The following is a 19,635-nucleotide window of genomic DNA, read 5'->3' as shown; positions in this document are numbered from 1 at the left end:
CCCCCCCCCCCCCCCCCATCTTCCGATGCTTTTATACAAATTAAAGGCTGTTACGAAACGATGGATCGGCGTTTTTCCGAGATGGCGTGATCGTTTGAATACGTTCCTCGGTATAGAATGTTAACGTTCTGTAACATTTGTGAGCCGCTCGAGAATCACGTCGATCGAATATATCGATCGAAATGCGGAGGAAAATTACATTCACCGCCATTATTTTTTAACGTTCGAGTGACAGAGGATGGGCCAATTCCGACTTATACGGATATTTCGTGTTCATACTTTCGCAGCTATTACGCATTTATTTACGTTTATTGTTCGTCATCTTATCGAGCCATATAGAATTTTTTTTTGTAAAATTTATCATCGTACACACAGAGGTAAACAAATTTTTCGTTCGATCGTTCACCCTGTTCGAATAAACCTGTTCACCCTGTTGTGACAAACATGACGATTTATATGACGTGTTGTGATAAATAAATTCGAATTAAGTCTTTCGTTTATCAAGATTATCGTTGTAAATAAATTAAAGAAAATAAGCGTTTCTTTTGTTGAGACGTCGAACGTCGATTATGTACATTATGTTTATTCTAGTTAAGAATTTTATAGAAAGCGAAAAAGTTGATCAGTTTGTTTTTTTTTTTTTTTTTGAGAGATTCGTATATGAATTTTGGCAATTTTATCAGTCTTTATTTAATAATTCATCCGGCAGTTTAACGAACCTTTTACGATGTAACTTTGCTTAGCAGTTTTCACGATAAATAGAAGAACGATAAAGTCACGATACAAATAATACTAACCGTTTTGAATTTTTGACATTAGTATAACAAGTGGTTTATTAAAAATTTCGATATATTACAATAAATCCGCCTACAACCGCTCGACGAGATGCTATTACCACAGGGGTGCAAAATTTACCGTGCAAATATTATCACGAGGCTACAGTGTGTGCCGGTTAAAGGTTAAAGGTGACTCGCTTTCAAGGAATCGTGTCACCGGTACGCGACGTCCAAGGAGGATATCCGTTGGAAAATTTAATATCGCCAATTAAACCTGGATCAATAGAAGATATTAAAATTCGACGCTTATTTGTGGTTGAACTGATTCCAATATCAATATACGGGCATTCAAAAGTTTTAAATAACTGGTCCGTGTTTTTATTCCATTATCAGCGCTTCTGAATTTCAATTAAGATTCATTATTTTTTCTTTGTCTTTAAACGTACTTGTTTCGTTTGAAAGAGATTACAAAATTAATTAATCTTTAACAATAGAAACATCGATCGATATTTCGATGAATTTAAGCTCCTTTCTTCTCTAAGAGCTTGTGCATGCTTCTGACAAACTTGATGTTAACTTTCATTAGGATTAAAATACGTCTGTATATTCTTACGTTGCGTTAGTTGCAGCGTACCATTATAATTTTACGGTTATTTATGCAGGTAGTTGGTAATTCATGGTGCGATCGAAGCCGGAGGTGTTTAACCACTCAGAATAAGCCGAACCTTCGTTTTTCAGGAAATCGAATTTGAAAATTTGTAAGGTATGTGAAATTGGTGAATTTGAGCAATTGTCGATTGAACGGGAATGGGCAATCGACAAGAGTTTATTCTACGTTACGCGACTGCAAATAAGTTTGAAAACGAACAATAGAAATTTATCGTTTGAGGGTTCCTTTTGGAGAAAACAAAACTTGAATATGTCGAGTCAAGAATTGGCGGTATACGCGTACCAGGTAAATTTTCAAATTCAATTTTCTCGAAAATGAGATTCCAGGCGAGAAGATTTGATTCTACGTTTCCCACTTATTTTCACATGCGGAATAATCTGTTATCGATTATCTTCTGCTCAGCTGGGAATCAAGGGAATTCACGCGTGCTTTGCAAAGTTTCAAACCCGATTTTCCCAAAAACGAAGTTTTCCTCCTCTCGTTTCGTAATAAAACGACGAAACGATAATAACGAAATAAGCGAAATAAACATCGGTAACCGGTAGAAACCTTCCTGACCCCGTTTCTTCCATCAATCGCATTTCATCCTTCGTATAGTATGTAAATCGCACGTTTGAACAGTATATCATATATTTATCACACGGTATGTTAGATAAAGTCGCAGTAGCAATCCGAACGTTCTATCCTCGAGAATAGTCTTTTTGATTTTGCTGCTGATGGTAAAAGCGTTAAATATAAGTACACGTGTATTACAGTTAAGTAACACAGTGAGTAGTCCGACCAGTTCGATCTACTATCTATTATTACTCACTTCGTACACTTCTATATTGCAAGTTTATAACGCTTATAAATCAGTCTATCAATGACAGCGCATCAAACTAAATAAACTATGCTAAACTGGTTAAAGTATAAATAAACGTAGATTAGCAGTCGTTGATGATATATTAAACAGCCATAAACACCGTGACAGGAAACCGTGCCGGTTTTAGGCTTTAAACGCTATAATTCCGTTCTACGATAAATTAAGATATCTCTTTTAGTAGCCATTTTATTCCGGATAGCGAAACGATGCCAAAGCCAAGTGCGCGTCATCGACCGTAATTTCGTTCGTTCGAACGCATTGCACGTGCAATTGAGCGAACAATGCCGATGTACAATAACAACATTCTTATTCCTTCCGTACGATTCTAATTAATCATAAAAGTGATAATGCAACGTGAAATTTATGGATACAACGCGAGAGGTCTCGAGGGTGTTCGTTTTATTTCTGCGATAAAACGGCGAAACCAAATAAACACCGGTAACCATTATTTCGTTTATCGAGGTACAAGGTTCGTAAATGCGGATGAGTTTTGTGACAACAAAGATTTATGCAGCCGGTGCAACACCCAGTTTACGACTATAATTTTTAATTGGATTTATAAGAGCCTCGATTAAAAATCGAAATACGAATCGAAACACGAACTGGACTATAGAGCTCCGCGTTAAACGAACGCTATTAATTACAATTTCATTAATTTCGATACGAACGGGAATCGGCCAGATTTAAACGGAATTTATAGAAAAATATTACGCTCAATTTCATGGCAGATACATAAATAACGTTTATTTCTCGACAATTTTAGACTGATTTATGAAAACCACTCGTATCGGGAAATTTATTGTCGCGAAGGACTAGAAAATTCATCGGATAGATCGATTAAAAACGTTATCGATCGTAGCCAACACTTTTATCTCTGTCTAATTTTAATTCGCGCAGAATGACCGAGATTTTAAAGATTCTTCGCGATACGAAGCGGCCACCAAAATCTCATTGTATATTTAATACAACGTAACATATACAATCTATATATAAACGCGTTCAAAATTCTTTCGCACATTTGCAATTCCAAACGCATTGTAATTTCTCGCGTTTGAGATCATCCGTTGAGAATCGTTCATCTTACAAATTAAACATCTACGTCTTAAAAGTTGTTTCCTTCTACCAAATAACACGCTACCAACTACAAATTTTTCGAATCTTAATATACGTAACGATACGAACGTAGCAAACGTATGAAAAAATTCAACGCTGTCTACTTTTAATTTCGTGCACAAAGATCGTTCGCTCTACGAACGATTCAGTCAACGACTAACTAAACTATCGAATTATCCTGTGTTACCAAGGAAGTACTGCCAATTTTATCGATCCTAATACGTTTTAATGCAAAATATTCTGCGCTCGTTTCTCCGTCTAGTTTTATTCTCTTCTATCTATTCTCTTCTATCGCGATTAACCGTATATTCCACCTATGAAGCAAACCAAGGTACGAAGTTACTAATTCCTTACGAAGGAGAATATCTTTAAAAAATTCTTTGCGATACCAAACGATCACTGCTGGTCAGAATTTCGCCAATCTGAAAACACGCCAACACGCTTCGCTTTTCCTCTCAGCTTCGGTCTCGCGTAGAAACGAAACACACACGTCCGGAAATCTACGACCACGCCATCAACGGTCTACAACGGTGGAAGTATATGGCTGGAAGGATTCTGTCGAGATTCAAGAAGAAATAAGGAAAGACCAGCGGTGTCTCGAGGAACGAGTATATTTTTTGACGGATACCCCGTTACGAGGTCGAGGATACCATTGCCAGAATGTTTTATTACGCGGCGGGCATTGTGCCCAGCCAGTGGAATCGACTTTTCGCGTTTCTGGCTCGGTCTGGAGTCTCCCAACAATCTCTTAATGTTCGTACGATAGTCGATACAAATATACAGAGGTTCGTGTTAGCGACGGGCTCAAATACGTCGCAAGTATGTTCCGAACATTTGCTCCCTGGATTTGAACTCTCGGTACTTCGAAAAGACGGAACAATGCTTTCTAGATAGATTCCAGCTCGATTCTGCTGTTCTCCTCGCTTCTTCTTCGCGTTTGTATCTCTTCGGATATTTTCTTTCCTTTTCAACCGTCTCGTTCGTACGAATCGTGAAACAGACAGAAGATACGAAAATTACGAGTCATCCAAAAAGTAAGGTTTTACGTGTAGCAGCTACACGGAACGATACGGCTTGCTCGTGGAAGCTTACAGTCACCTAGGCTCGTTCGTGCGTCGACTTGAATTATACGCGATTTAAATAAGTAGTATCGCCGAAGTTTCCATTCAAACGTTTAAAATAGCGACTCGAATCGAAGATCTTGTAACGTCAATTCGCATCAGAGACCAGGTCACATATCGCGGGCAGGATGGCGCCCAGATGTATGCGCATCCTTGGCGCGTACCCTCGATAGTCCCAAGTTCCCACCGGGGTCTTGGAATTTTCATAGTTAAGATCCTTCGGACCAAGCGAGTATCTCTTGTCTTAGGTTTCCTTTTACGTTTATCGTTTACCACAGGTTAACACGGAAAGTTAGTTTTTCCTCGCGTCTGGTACGTTCCGTTAGCAACTTTCTCACGAGGGGGGCCGAAACCCTTCCTGATCCACCAGCCGTCTTATTATCCAATCGGAGACGGTGTTTATTGTCCTCGCTTCCTTAACCAAAATTTTCATCGACAAATCCGATAGTCCCGTGTCCTTAGACACACCCACCCCTAGCTTTCCTCAGACACGGTATCGTCGGTAAAACTCACTTATTCCGTATCCTTAGAATAGTCAACGTATCTTAACCTGTCTCTATCCTTGTAACAGTCGCGTACTTAACGTATCGGTGTAACTAAGTTTTACATAACGTGGTTGGAGTGAATTGCGATTTATGTTAATTCAGTGTGTATTCCAGTTTGACCGCTGAATTTGTAATAAAGTGTAATTAAAACAAAATTAATAGTTGTGTTTACGACTCAACTATTTTTGTTTTATCACCCAACCCTCAAGTTTACGCGACACTCTCACCGGTGACGATGTGCCGTCCGTCGCGCTTTTACGCTTTTGCGCTTTTCGGATGCTGAAAACGTTCGTCCGAAAAGAAATCCACCAGTTTGCATTTACGATAACGTTATGATCGAATCGTTCGTAAGACGACGAGTGCGGGAATTCAATACGGGTAGAGAAACTGTATGCGATCGTAAGTGTTCTGACCGCCCTCTCTCGTTACAAAGGACCTCGAGAAACGCGTCTTCGTCGAAAGCGATCGACGCATCGATACAGGTTACCAATTTTTTCTTTTTTCCTTCTTTTTTCCTTTTCTTTTGCAAGATCGAAAGAGCTCTTGGATGAGTAACACCTCGCGAGAAAAGACGACTCGAAGGACATAGCGAAACGATGGTGGTTATGCAACTCGCGGCGAAAACGTATGTCCGTCGTAAGTGTTCAAATAGGGGTGGTGCCTGTAGAGATAGATGCCCAAGTATATGTATGATATTTACGGTTTTATTTGTTCCCGTCCTCTGCTGTAATTTTTTATTCATTTTAAACAAACTGGTATTCCAAATGCGCTGCCCTTTCTCTACTGTCTGCACAACCCTCGTGCATGGAATAGTAAAATTCGAAATGCTTCACGAGCATTTTACCAGAAATTTTCCATTCTCTTAAAATTTCTCTCGGTTATCATCGAAACTCCCTATCGTAATCTTCGTGCAGAATCCGATTCTACGCTGACAATCGACTAAATCCATCTTCTAAAGGCACGTAGATAGGATACGCAGTGCTTTCCGACCCTCACGACTCCGATCAGTACCTGTCAGAATATCCATTAATTCCAACATCAAAATATTATACTTACGTAAGATTTGTACAAATTTTACGAAATTTTCAAGTGCTCCTTCCAAAATTGGAAGACAGCTTGCGAAAATCGAACACTTGTCGGTGTACGATGAACGAACCATTACTTTTTTATGCAATTTCGTATGTCCATTAGCTCATAATGAAATAAAATCTACGTAAAGACTTATTTCGTCCGTTAAATTGAATTACATCTGGTAACAAGTACTTCGCTTTGAATATCCTTTATATTTTTGCGTATTGTGTGTATTTTGTAAGTAATTCGCGATTGAAACTCACTGGAAACGCGTAGTCGGATTCGTCGATGAAATAACGACCACTTCAACCGATTTCTCGAAAAATCTACCGCCCGCGATTCGTTACCATCGTCGGTGAAAGACTTTCTTTCTTTCTTTTTTTTCTCGTCCATTGTGCAAACAACGAGTTCACCGTGGCACAATAGGAAGCAGCATTTCACTGCTAAAATTAAAAACATTTCCTATATTCACCTTTTTTTAAATTTAGAACAACTTTTATTAGTACGCGCGATGTTCGATGGATTACCGATTTATATATTCGTTCGTAATTAATTGCTTTTTAATATATTAAAACAGTGCAGTTTTTTGAATAATAAATGATAAGCTACGTTTTAAAGTCGCGAAATAATTTGAACGGTAATCGGGTTAAAATAATCGTATACAAAATATTACGTATATCCGACATATATAAATTTAATACAATTTTTTGGTAACTCGTTATTCGAATCTTTCTGCGATTTTAAATTTCGCCATTGTTTAATTTATCGCTCGATGCCAAGATATTCGATTTTCATGCGACTTTATATTTTTATTAACGCAACTAGAGAAACAGAACGTACGTGAAAATTTACGTCAGAAAATTTGTTTATTAGATCCGGTAACAAGTACTTTGCTTCCGATTTTTTATATTTTTCTACATTACCCTCGTTTTGTACGTTTTCGCGGCTTTAAACTTCCCATAAATGTATAAAAATGATCGAAAATCCGCAGTCTGGTTATAATAGCAGTATTCGAACCGCACGAAGCGAACTTCGAGCGTTGGATTTGATTCGGATTCAAAGTAGGTACATATTGAACTTCGTGCCATTGCTATTTTGCGGCTGTGAAACGGCTTTGGCTCCTCGTCGAAGCGGAAACACGAGCCGGAAGCCAACGACCAACGCGCACCACCGAGGGCCGTTGCCTTAAATTTCACTTCGCGAGTAGAAAGTCGAACGATTTTCGATCTGCCGCTCTGCTCGTGAATTCCACTCACGCTCGCTTATTCTCGCCTTTAAAGAGATGGACACGGTGTATGATTTTATGGAAGTAGAAAGCAAGAAAACGAGTATTTACCGGAGGAGCGCGAATATGGATTCTCGGAGAAGACGGAATTAGGGCAAAGTTGACATTCTTGCGTAAAGGTAAAATATCACTCGACGGTATGGTAATGCAAGTAAGACGAAATTTTGTTTTCTTTAGAGAGAAGAAAGTTCTAACGGATCGCAGTTATTTATCGCGACTGAAAGGTTGGTGATTAACGTCGTTGAAAGCTTACGTTATCGAACGTTATGTCGAAATAATCGGAGAATGCTGGTAGAAAAGGCCGTTAAGTGCCAGAATTGAAAATCGTAGCAACGAGAATACCGTAGTATAGAATTTGAGTGCGATTTCCCTTTTTTAAATTGTCATTAGTAATGCTGGAAGATGGTGTCGCAACGTCACCTCCGTAGAGAAAGACATAAGTGCCAATAAACGTCGATTAATTGTTTCTTGGCCTTTGTCTATGTCGTCTATCTAAATAAATGGAACGCGAAGTTTTATCTGCAACTAGGAGCCAGTGCGTACATGCTTCTCAGAGGATACGCTTTTCCTTCTCATAATAGATTAATGCGTAAGTTTTCTTTCCCGCCCGAGAAACTTGTCTCTCGGCACTTACGATGTTTTCCACAGACACTTCGATCGACTACATTCTCCCATTGTAATCTGAAAATTAGGAAATTGTAATTGTCGCTACGATGTTACAGCGTTCGCTACAGAATGTCATAGAGTAACTGTTAGTTAGTCAGTACAGTGACAAAGTTATATTTTTGGATTATGAATCATCGTATAATCTGTATTGTACGTGAAGATTTTATTGTCTTAGCGTTCAGCCGGGTAGAATACAAGGCACGTGCATTGTTGTGATATGATTTTATGGGAATAGAAAGCGAAGAAGGATGTGCTCGCTTGATGAGGAGTAACGAGTTTCTTGGGAAACAAGAAAGTGAGATTTAATCAGCAAATATTTTGCCAAATAATTTTTATCGTTGTATATTTCTATGTTAATCCTATTATTTCTTTCCTTTCTCTAGGAACGCTACATTTTTATTTTTTCGAAGTTAATTACGTTTTACGAGGAAGGAGTCGAGGAGAAATCACACTTACGGCAGATAAGAACGAAAACGTTTTTTAAGTCAAAAGTATCGACCTCGGGGTCCTCGGTTCGTTCTTTAAATGTATCCCGCATTCGTTCGTTCACGCATTTCGATATCAAATTTTAATACACCCTTTACTCCGTTTTCCCTCTTTTACGTCTAAAATCGATATTTATTCGGCAGACAAATGAAATGGCTTTTTAATTTAGATTTTCGATTCAGATGCGCCGGTCGCAGCAATTTCAATTTAGCAAAATGGTTCTCCAATATGGCCGTTCGGTTGATTTAAACAGATTTTCCATCCGAAGTAGTTTATCCGCGTATCAATCACACGGATCTTTCAGCCAACGATACGCGGGTTAAAGCTTTCGTTCTCTTTCTTCCTTTTGCGTGTATACCTTTTGAACGATCGCGATTCGAGTTTGTTCACGCGCAGACAAAATTTCACTTTGTCATATATTTATTATTTGGCACGCAAATCTGCCTCTGGACTATGTACGAGTGGCACCGAAATATTAGAGGATGGATGGACAAAGCGTTTCGAGAAATTAATAGTCGCGCGTATGTTAAAATCCTGCGGGGAATCGACTTTTACGATTGTTGAAACGCGTTGCTCGAAACGTGTGTACGTTAAAAATAAAGCTAATTTCGTCACGTTGGTGCTCGTGAGAACAGAGTGGTGGTATCTACCAGAGCTGTGATTATGTTACATTCCGAAATTATTACAGGGAAATTCCACGCGTTTCAACAAATAGAAGCTGAACTAGCTGCGGCAAGGTTTCTTTTTGGTCTTTAAGTAGCAATTGCGGAATTGGGGTATCGAGCCTTTGATAAAAGTGCGTACCGTGTTAATTCGTTCGCGAAAAGAGGAAAACGAGAAAATTACAGTTTAATTACAGTTAAAGAAATCTTGGATTTCAAAAAAGTACGATAATTATATAACGTATTATATTTGGATTTGTATATCGTGCCGTTTGAAAGAGTCAAATGATCTGGAAATTACATTTTCATCCTCCAAAAGAAAATTTTCCCACCGAACTTACGAACTTGCGATCGACGTAACTTTCGCGTTGAAAATCCAAAAGTTTTCTCAAACAAATGTCTCCGAGTCGGTAACTGCGTATCTCCTGAATTCCACAGGCACCATATTTCAATGATATACAAAGACTAAGAGACAAACGGCATCCTAGTCACGTATCTCTCGACAAATATCGGTGATAACTGTTCGAACGAGATTCGGAGACTATTCTCATATATCGTACTTCTGGTCACAGCATATTATTCGCGTTGTAATATATTAACATCGTTTTTGATATATCGTCTCTGAAATGGCCCGAAGAACATTTATATGATCTAGCAAATGCTCTATATTCCAATAACAATCAATAACAGAGAACCGTACTAACAGTAAATATTAATAGTAATGGCAACAGCAGTAATAATAGAAATAGTAAAATCACGATAATTTAATGTAGCGCTTCGCTCTGTCTCCCTCGTCTTATGATTCTTCTACTACCTGCAGAGAGTATATTTTTTCTCCTTTCGCTTTTTAAAAAGCTTCGATAGCTTAGGTATTGCAACTAGCATTAGCTGTTCATCGTCGTAATATCGCCTTAGACGCAGAATAGTAAAAAGTTATACGTAATTTGTATTTGATCCATTAAGAAATACGTAAACGAAACTTTATCAAAGAAACGTAGAAAGTAGAGCGAGTCGCGAATTAGGAGCAACGAACAAAGTTCTATAATTTGAGAAAAGGATACCTCGTCACTGTGCTACAAGATATTTCGATTTCTTCAAACTTGGTAAAATCGTAGAGTTTGGGTGAAAGAAACAATAGTACGGAGGAAAGGTACCGAGTAGATCCATGCGATCCAGTTTCATAGTCACGGCATGAATTTAATAGAATTCGATAATACGAATCGACTGAAAAGAAAATTACGAACGATATGTTGCGTTAACGCGACGTTAGTCCTCGATAGGTTAATAACTCTGGTAATTAATTCGGTGTAAACGTACAATCCGAAGAATCGAATCTAAAGTTAAATTTCAAACTAAACTTATTCGCATACATCTGTTTGTCTCTTATTCCCCGATGAAGCCTCTTTTTACTAGAGTTTACGTTCCATTTCTACGGTATATCAAATTTTTCTAATCATACAAGAGCGATACGAGATTTATTATAATCGGGTCTGATTGATCAGCGTATAACGCTGCGTGTACGCAGCGCAATGGTGTACAAGTATTTTTCGTATCCGCCATATATTGTATAACATACCTTTGGAGTTATACATTAGAACTATAATTTGTCGTTTTAGAACAATAATTCATCGATTTAAACTTAATTTGACACGCTATATCTTGTCATTTAACGCGAAGCGTTCGTGTATCCGCCTCCTTGTAAAAGAACGCGGTTGTTAATTTCCTAACACTCCATCTTCGAATATCTCATTTTCCTATTTTTAACAATAACCCGCTACAACTTACTACAACGTGGAATCTGTATATTCATCCCGTCGTAAAAGAACGAAATTCTCAAGGAACACCAAAATATGAAAGAACGTTAAACTTCTTAACATTCCATTCTCAACTATCTTATCCTCGTATTTTTAGCAAAATTGTACTACCCGGTAGTATATAATTCTTTAAACGTTCGTAAGCCACTTGTTTACAATCTCATCGACTCTCTTCGTAACAAAAACATATTAAGATCGAAGGATTTACGGTTCTGGACGCGTCGTTCGAAATTCGACGCCACATCGGATACGCAGGAAGTTACGCGATTCTCTTTGCTCTTTAGATCGACAAAATACAGCACCTTGGCACTCGACGCGCCGTAATCCTACTGCACCAGTTCCCTGGCATGATCCCGGGCTTTTAGTGGCACAATAAACTGATGAGTACCCGTGTTATATTCGCGTGTTCCGTCGAGGAGGACGCGTGTTAATGAAAACTGAAATATCGAGCTCTTCCTGTGCGGGGTTGCGGGGTTGTAGACGCAGACGACGCGACGTGCCAACTTTGCCATCGGAACTGTTACAAAATTCACGTCTCCAAGCAGATGTTTGTACGCGTTTGTTGTAAAATTTCGCGTTTTGACAGATTTGGGTTGAGTAAGAAACTCACCCGCTTCACCTTTCTGGAACTATAAAAATGGAAATTACAAAATTTTCTTCCTGTTAGTCACGATGCAAAAACACAACGAACATGCGTGTAATACGTTGAGTTTGGTATTGTTTAATTTAACCCTATTGTTCTCCTCGGGTCTGTATAACACAATGGATATTACGTTTCAACGGATATATCAATGAAATAAAAATACTGCCTATCTATATTCCAGATCCTGTACAGATAATATTCATAATAATATAAATAATATTTATATCTGAATAATATGTCTGTCGAAATGTAACATCCATTGGGTTATACAGACCAGAGGAGAACGATAGGATTAAATTTCAATTATTCGATAAATCTTTAAACTTGAGTCTTTGATTTTTGTCTTTTCAATATAATTTTGCTACATACGCTTTTGTGCATTCTACGCTTTTCGTGTCTTACGCTGCTACGCTACTACGATTTTCAATTCGCCGTACGACGTTCAAGGGCCACTGTCCACGAAGTTGCTTCGTAGACGCGTTGACGGTAGTAAGAATACGCTTCCATACAGCGATTATTGTAAACTAACGTGTATCTGTCCAGGGAACAGCAGCCAACCGTTTCCGTCACTGCGCGTTTTCGTCACAACGATTGTCGTCAGCATTGTCGATACTGAAGCGTACGTTGCAGCTATAAACGAAAAAAATACGCGAGAAAAAATGGAACACAGAAGGCGTGCAGTGAAGCGGCAAATAAGGCGAATAAGTTGTTAGGCGATTGCTATAGCTCTTTACTATTAATTATCGATACGATAGTCCCATTGCCAAAGCGACATTTGATTTTAAAAACTAGTTAGCCAGGTAATTACGCGGAATCGACGGAGAAAATCTTTGTCCGATACTTGTTATATTTTCTTATAGATTAGGTATGCATATTATTATACCGATTCCTTGATTCTACCTCAACGTTATTACAATTCTTTCATCGGAGTTGAAAAATTCCCAAATATCCGTATCTTGCATTTGAACCAATGGTCCAGCAAGTTGCACTAAACTGTTACGTGTATTTTTGCCGAACCTGTGCAGTGTATGAAATACGCGATCATCATTCCCTGACAATTCACTCGCAACGACGAACACTCGGGAATTAATATTTTTCTCGTGGATTCGAATGGATTCAAAATCTCTCTTTTTCACGTCGTCGAATGTGGTAACATAGGATGAAAGCGGCTCCCTCGTCGTTCGACGTTTTTAATAATGGGACAAAATGTATCTTACCGTACGCTTCGTACACCGAACATTGGCGTACGTGTATCGTCGCGTCTAATAAATTACGCTTGCGCTTCCATGTAGCGACACTTGGTGGACAGTCGGCTAAACTTTAATACGAATCGTCGAAAGAACTTTTTTGGATAGCATGACGTAATTTTTTAACGTATTCGTATTTGCGAACGTTAGCGACTTGTTTCGATGTCTCCAGATTTTAAACGTACGTTTAGCGCATAACTTTTCAAAGACTAAACACATAATCGATTCTGATTAATTGCATAAAAGGCGAATGAAAAACCATTACAAAGGAAACCAATCATCCACTCGACGATATACGCTATACAACCGTAACGATAATCCATTTTTACGAGAAACACCAACAAAATCCGACCAGCGGAAAATCGAGGGAGAATATTCTTCGAACTTTCAGCTCCGCCGTAGTGTTTTAAATCTCTGGAAACTCTATCTACCTCGCCGAGAACAATATAGTCGTTCGACTAACAGATCCTCGAATTAGCTTAAATCTATCTAGGAAACTGCGTACCGCAACTTCGACGAAACTAATTTTACCCAACGTTAAGGTATAAGAAGCAGCGAAGTATTCCGTATACGAGCAGTTTATGAAGGTTATGGAGATGGGAAGAAGGTAACGATTTAATTAGATCCGCGATTCGCGCGTTAGGCGTAAAAACAGACGAGAATTTTCCTAACGAACAATGTCCGGGCCGCTTGTTTGCGAAATAGATTAACTCAGCGAAACGGAATTAAAACATTTGAAAAGGTGCAGTTAAACCATTTTGGCCTGTGAATGACTCGTTTTGCGTTCACGTGGCACGTGGTTTTGTGCAAGATGAATTTTCCTGCGACCTTGAAGAACGCGTCGCACGATAGGAACGCTAATACGGTTAAAACATTTCATAGAGGACATTACAGCCGCGGGAAGAGTAAATTTAAGCGTGGATGGAAAGAGTTTTGCGAGATAGAAGGGATGAAGGAGTGGTGGATCGGTTGAGATTAAGGAACATCGTGAGAACAAGGAAAGAAAAAGACGACGACGAGGACGGAAGAGGAGAAAGTAAATGCGACGAAGAAGAGATTAAACGGTGAAACTAAGGTAGTCGATCTATTTATAAATCTATAAAACTGCTGTAAAAAGCTATGAATCGGCCACGTTGATCGCGGTAATTCTAGAGTTGGAGTTGTTCGGTTATCTAATGTCACCTGTTAAATCGTGAAACGTTGAGTTCATCCTAGAACTACCTGATCCGTGAATATAACAGATTACAGATCCGCCGTTTTTCCAATTCCTAAAAATATTCAAACGCTCTTGGCAGGATTAACTTTTATCGATTGACTTTTATCGACACCGTGATATGATTTTATGACACGTCCTACTTATTTTGGACATACCGCTGTAACTCTATGTGTATATTGGGTAACGATTCCCTAAAAGAATCGCAATGGAACTCTAGTTAATCTTATCAGCAATGTGTTACGATCTAAAATCTTGAAATATCTAAAAAAGAAACGAAGAAAAAGAATCGCGTGTTAATTTAAAGGTATATAACTCTTCGAATTAGAATTAGAAAGAAACGTAAGTGTATATTGACAGGGGAAGATCTCCAATCCACAAATTCAAAAAATTATAAAACTTTGTATTAAAAGTATTTAAAATTCACTCTAAGAAGGTGAAATTGAGCCCAGAAAATCCGGCTATTTTCAGATTGTGCTTTATAACTTGAGAACTATAAAGGATAAGAAGGAATGCTTTCAAGTAGTACTATCGTTTTGTTAAAAAAATGTGTCAATTTTGTAGCGGACTATACCGCAAAATCGAGAAACACCAGAATTTTCGAGGGTAAATTTCACCCCCTTAGAGTGAATTTGGACAGCGAAAAAATATTACGTAATACGTACCTATATGTCCTCTACGTGTCCCCAGAGTACATAATTTTTTGAATTTGCGGGTTGCGGATCTTCCCTTGTGAATTCTTAAAAGCAGCATAAAAATCAACCAACGCACTCTGCTCTTACGTACCTCAACTTTACCGATCCATCGTTCATCACCTTCCTCGGTGCCCTGGACTTTAAAATCATAATAAAGAACAAGAATACTTGAAAATATACGTCAACTGCAAAATATAGCATAATAAAAAAAAAGCGATAATAAATCTGAAAAAGCCAATTTTCCCGATCTTTCGATACGTTCAACGTTCACCTTCGTATAATCGACAAAAATATAACGATAGAGGCAATAAAAATAGCGGGGGAGAAAATGAAGAAAAGAATCTGATATCCTTCGAACGGTCGAAGTTATCGACATTTCCCTAGAATATTAAAATTTGCATTTTACATGCCGCATTAAACCCGGAGACCTTTCTAGCCACTCTGTGACTCGCCTCCCTGTTCTCGTCCCACCATGAAAGGAATACTTTCGTCGTCGAGGAGGTATCGAGGTTTAAAAATATTCGCGCGGTTTGCTCCAGTTTTCCTCCGCATACCCGCCTCGGTATTTCAATATCCGTCAGCAGGTCCAGCTGCAATATTTATACCGGCTGGCCGCATCCTTTGATCAGGTCCGTGGGAGTGACCATCGATACCGTTCGTTCGAACATCGTTTCCTTTTCAATTTATCAACTCTCGACCTATACGATCGTTAGATATCGTGATTTCCTCTCTCCGATTTTTATTTATCGATCCGATGGATTCGTTCGTATATAGAGCGTGTCTCGTAACACGTGGAACGTTCCATTTCGGGAGTGGTCAGAAGGCAGAAGAACAACGAAAGAAGATCTTATTCGACCTTTCGAAGTTACAGCTATTTTTCTTGTCGCGATAAGCCGCAACAAGGAGTAGAAAAACAATGAAAACGCGTTCGCGTAAAACTTATTTGACCTTGTTTCAAAATTATGGCCACTCTTGCGTTCCAACGATTCGCAACTGCTTACCTTCGCGGAAGGTGCTCGAAATGGCTATCCTCGGCCGGCCTATTATTTTGACGTACACGTGGAATTCTTGAAAGATAGGGAAACTCTCGACGATACGACGACTACGAGCTCGTATACGGTCGAAGGATCACCGTTTCGAGCATCTTCTGCGAAGATAAGCTGTCGCGGATTATCGTAACACAAAAGTGGCTATAACTTTGGAACAAGGTTACACAGAACACCTGTTTATATGAACTTTCTTTCGTCGTTCTTGCGCCTCTCGTCCACTTCTGAATCGTGTCCCACGTGTTACGAAACATCTTACGACTTATAGGCGACGCGTACCATGGGAAACGTTTATTTCGTAGCAATTTCAAACTTGATAAATTTCTGTCGTGAAATTTTTGAGTATACGAGGCTTCGGAAACATCGCATTCGTCACATCGACGCATTTGTCGCAACGAATGATATGGAATTCCAAAGATTCGTTCGGTACTCTTCCCTCCGCTACTTCATACTCCAACTAGACTTTACAATTTTATGAGTCTCGCGATTCCTTTACTTTTTCAGACTATGCAACAAAAATCGATGGATTTATAACGTTATGAGAAACCATTGCTTGGTCTTTAACGAGTTAAGTAAATAAATAGTTTATTCGTAACGTTCTTCTCTGGTATCGCGTCTGCGATGAAACGTTTATACGCAAGCGTTCTTTTTATATACGAAAGAACGTAACGAAAGAATTTTAGACGAAAACATATTTTAATACTGCAACGGAGAATGACGAAAATCTTTTCTTCCAGCAGCTCGCTTACCATCTACACGGCACTAAACTCGTTAGTCTGATTTCAGCGGAGATCGAAGATCTTCGAACGACGAATTTTAGCGAAGTTCGATCGAACGAAACCGAGCTAAGCCGGTAAGGTTTTATGAAGGGGATATTAAGGTCCCCTATAAATAACCGTAAATCACGCTACCTATTTAGGCTGGCGTTGCATACGCGTATCAACGAACGGCTAGCTAGCCAGCGCGATATTGCTAACAGATTTCACCGAGTTCGTATCGATTTTACCTTCACAGCCTACGACCAGAGGCCCCGATGATTAACGATTTCTCTATCTGTCTAATTTCGATTCGATTTTTTCAGCCAACTTTTCGCGGAAATGTCGATATCGATGGGGAGAGTTTTTTTAAATTCGTCGACCTTTGATTCGAGTAATGTCGTGATTAACGATTTCCGCGGTGGCCTGAATGTGATTCGACTTCTTTATAAATTATTTATGGGAATGTCGATATCGATAAGAGTTTTCCTTTCTTCGATCGTCGACGAGCGTGAACATACGTAGAAAATTTAGTTAACGTAAAATTGATTGTGTATTTTGAGATATTTCGATGCTCTTAACTCGAATACCGTGATTGTCCGATTTCGATTTGACTTTTACACGCAAATCTTGTATGGAGATATCGATATCGATAAGAAGAGTTTTCGAAGTTACGTAAATCGAGCAGAGATTTTGAAATTCTTATTGACTTTGAATTTAGTAACATCCCATAACTGGAAACCCACGAATAGCAGTAGCCTCGTTCGTGTAACTCGACTGTTTGTCTTCTTTGCTTGCGAATCTGATCGTCGCGGTCATTTTTCTCCACTCAAAAGTCAAACGCGTCTCTATCGCTTTTTACTTTTCACCATCGAGGAAGAAGAAATAGGCTTCTTACGTTCTTCTTCTTAGGTTGCTTCTTACTGAAGCGACATGCACTTGTTTCTACTTTTAAAAAATTACGATACTTTCGATTTCTTATTTCTAATTCCCCGTCCCCTCCGATGTTTACATTTGCCTGTGTCCTCGCAAGATTCTCGAAGGAATCCCCCCGACTTTGATAATATTTTCTTACGTCCGCTGTCCAATTCTCTCCGGCGTAATTCGATTGGGTTCGTGTTAGGTAACTGTGGTAACCAATCTGTATAGATCGTAGAATCTTGTTCTTCTCGCGTAGAGCTGTGAAATATTAAGACGTAACACAAACGAAATCTCGGCTACGGATTTCAAGAGAGTAACTTCGGCCTCGCCTTTTATCCTCGTGTCACGATTTGTTATTGGCAATTTTATTGGATTACGAAACGCTGTCCGCGTTTGGAGCCGACGAATAAGTAGAAATCGCGATATCTTCTTAACGCGTTATCGTCTACGAAAAATCGTAAATGGATATTACATCGTGGAGAATTACAACGATAATCTTTCTTCGTCTTCATCTTTCTCGACGTAATTCTTGCTTCTAAAAATTGCTGTACTATCAATTTATATTATCCAAAGAAGAATATTATATTACGCGATTACTATACAGGGTGCTCCGTAACAAGTACAATTTTGTTGTTGGAAAACGTGGAAAAATAATCGTTCGCTTCGTTTCTGGAAAAATCGAGTTTGAATAATATACTTGAACCTCGCTAACGATAATTACAGGTTAGCTAGGTACGAGTGAACGATCGGCAACAGGTTATTATAACTCGAGAATAAATGAAAATTGTGAAACAACATTTGTAAAAATAAAGCGTGAACGTGCTTAGTTGCATACGCGGACGATATATTTTCAAATCTATTTCTCTCTAAAAGAAAGCATCTAATGGAAAAACGTTATTCCATATTTTCGCTTTATTCTTTCTCGGAGAATCATCCTATAGCTAATTGTACCACCGGTTACGGACCGCTCTGTAGAATATTACGCAAAGAAGTAATACTCTTTTAATTAGATCCACCATATCGAAATATAGATTAATAAAATATAGGAAGCTTGATAATTGTATTTACATTTAAATTTATAAAACATTATCGAATTGAACGTGATTAATTTAATTCGATTAAATGTGAATCAACTTTTGGTACATTAAATAGAAGTAAATTCGATTACCAATCGAGCCTCGTACAGACGCGTAACTAAAATCGTTTCAGAAAATATAGTACGAATTATGCATTATACTAATCGATCGCGGGTAATCGGAATCAGTTGGAAAATGGATCGCGAACATTGGTCCATGGTGTATCTGTTATTATACCAAAAATTTGCTTCGTAAGAAATTTGTAAAAAGTGCGCGAGAGATTTATGTCGCTGAGCACTCGTTACGTTGTATCGTATTTCTTACGTGCGCATTTCTTTCTTTATATCTTTCTCGCTTGTTGTCGAGTAGTTTTATTTCTACGACTCGAGCGTTGAGAGATTAAATACGAAAATCATCCAGTTAACTTTAACGAAACACCCAACCATTTTACCATAATCTTCCATACTGTATAAAACGTATAATTATTAGACCGCGTAGACTTGTATGCATTCGTGGTAGATTTCAAAATGCAAAAAATGCACAGATTGCGCGTAACATGCAAAAATATGTGGAATATTCAAAGTTCGGCACCTACTGTAATTGTTAGACCGCGGATTTTTATGCGTTTGTATATATTTCACGGTATGTCCAAAGAAATGGAATTTAAATGAAACTCTTTCATCCACCAAATGTTACAACGATTACTCTATTTCGTTACCACGTATCATACGCATTATACGCGCTTTTATGTCCCTCGATTTCGCAAAAATGCACAAAAGTGTACAGTGTAATCGTAACATTTAGCAGGTAAAGGAAATTTCTGCTTAGATCGTATTTCTTGGTTCGCCTTTGTAAAAATACGAGTTTGTAGAAATATCCGCGGACTGATAATCGTTATACTTTTCATAACGAAACGTACCAGAGTTAACGGCGAATACGATTTAATATCGAAGGGGGGTGAGCACCGT

The 19,635-nt window shown here is 38.6% G+C and overlaps 1 protein-coding gene across 5 annotated transcripts in view; it reads left to right on the top strand.

Annotated features, from left to right (window-relative positions):
* Positions 1–19,635, top strand: part of LOC100740171 (protein couch potato) — a 185,713-nt gene that overhangs the window by 96,139 nt on the left and 69,939 nt on the right. The window lies entirely within an intron of this gene.

The sequence above is a fragment of the Bombus impatiens genome, unplaced genomic scaffold, assembly GCF_000188095.3.
Source record: "Bombus impatiens unplaced genomic scaffold, BIMP_2.2 scf_0233, whole genome shotgun sequence".
NCBI classification, from domain to species: Eukaryota; Metazoa; Arthropoda; class Insecta; order Hymenoptera; family Apidae; genus Bombus; species Bombus impatiens.
The sequence above is the reverse complement of the archived record's forward strand: the minus strand, read 5'-3'. Positions and strand labels throughout refer to the sequence as shown.